Below are 1,780 nucleotides of genomic sequence, written 5' to 3' on the forward strand. Positions count from 1 at the left end.
TGGTCCTTCCTTTTCCCAGAACAAAGCAAAATCAAAAGAAAATGCATTTGGGGCTGGGGTTGTGACTCAGCGGTAGAGCACTTGCCCGGCATGTGTGAGGCACTGGGTTCAATTCTCAGCACCACCACATATCAATAAATGAATAAAATAAAGGTGCATCAACAACTAGAAAATACTTTGTTTTAAAAAAATGCACTTGGTGGCACGGGCTTTGTGCAAAACACATGAAGTTCTTCTTGTTTTCCATCAAAAGGGAGTTCTGTTGCATAGGTTCACTTATTTCACTTTGATTAGTAGATCTTCCTTTTCAAATATAAATTAGTTTTGTGCAACAATTACATAAAACATTTCTTACTTAAGTCAAATTCATAAAACAAGACATAGTCAGAAAAATCAAGATTTCATTCAGCCCCTTTTCTTAGATAATCGTTAATATGTAATATTTTTATATGTATACTTTTGTATGTTTTATATATATGGCTTACATGTATGTATATATTTGTGTGTATTTCTCCATCTAAACTAACTTTTAAAGTTAAAATTAAACTTACATGAAAGTACAAAAAATTTTAAGCAGTAAAAAAAAGCATTCAGTAAAAACAATACATTAGTACTAAATTTCTATTTATTTATGTGATCACGTTTATTGATGTTCTTCTTTCTTTATATGGCTTCAAGTTAGTGTTCTTTTATTTCAGCCTAAAGGACTCTTTTTAATATTTTTTGACAGGTAGGTCTATTAGTAATTCATTCCTTCAGCTCTTCATTATCTTTTTTTTTTTTTTTTTTTTTTTTGTGTGTGTGTGTGTGTGGTGCTAGGGATTTATTTTTCCATTTTTGAAGAATAGTTTTGTTGGGCACAGGATTCTTGGTGGACAGATTTTCTTCTGTTAGCACTTTAAATATATCGTCCCTCTTGGGGATTTTTGAGCTTCTTGAGATTGTTGGATATATAGATTCATACCTTTTATCAAATTTGGGAATTTGCTAACTATTATTTCTTTGGATACTTTTTCTGCTTCTTTCTTTTAGGTTTTCCACTGTGTGTGTATTTATTATGTTTGATGGTGTACTGCAGGTGTCTTAAACTTTTCTTTGTTCTTGTTTCTTACTGTCCCTCAAATGAGATCATTTCATTTGATCTATATTTAAGTCCACCGATTCATTCTTTCTTTTTTTTTTTTTCTGTGTGCTCAGATCTGCTGCTTAATCCCTCTGGTATATTTTAATTTCCGTGATTATATTTCTTAGACTTCCCAATTTTTACTTGGTTCCCTTTTTATGATTTCTATCTCTTATTGGTAGACTGTTTGTTGAGATCATTTTCCTTTCTTTCTTTATCTATAGTTCCCTTTAGCTCTATGAGAATATTTTAAGATTGTTGATTTAAAGTCTTTATATAGTAAGTCCAGTAACTATGCTCCCTCAGGCACATTGTCTGTTAATTTCTTTCTTTTTCCTGTGCATGGGAAATAAGTTTTTTTATTTTTTATTTTTCAATCTTTGCATGCCTTGTAATGTTTTCCTGGAAATTGGACATTTTGAATATTATGATGTGGTTAGCTCAGATTCTCTTCTCTCTTCAGGATTTTTTGTTGTTGTCTGCTGTTGTTTGTTTGTTTAGTGACTTTCTAAACTATTTTTGTAAAGATCGTATTCTTTGTTTTCTTTTTCTTTTCTTCTTCTTCTTTTTTTTTTTTTTTTTTTGGTACTGGGGATTGAACCCAGGGGCACTCAAACACAGAACCACATCCCCAGCCCTTTTAAAAATATTTTAGGG

The sequence above is a fragment of the Marmota flaviventris genome, chromosome X (genome assembly GCF_047511675.1).
Source record: "Marmota flaviventris isolate mMarFla1 chromosome X, mMarFla1.hap1, whole genome shotgun sequence".
In the NCBI taxonomy this organism is placed as follows: Eukaryota; Metazoa; Chordata; class Mammalia; order Rodentia; family Sciuridae; genus Marmota; species Marmota flaviventris.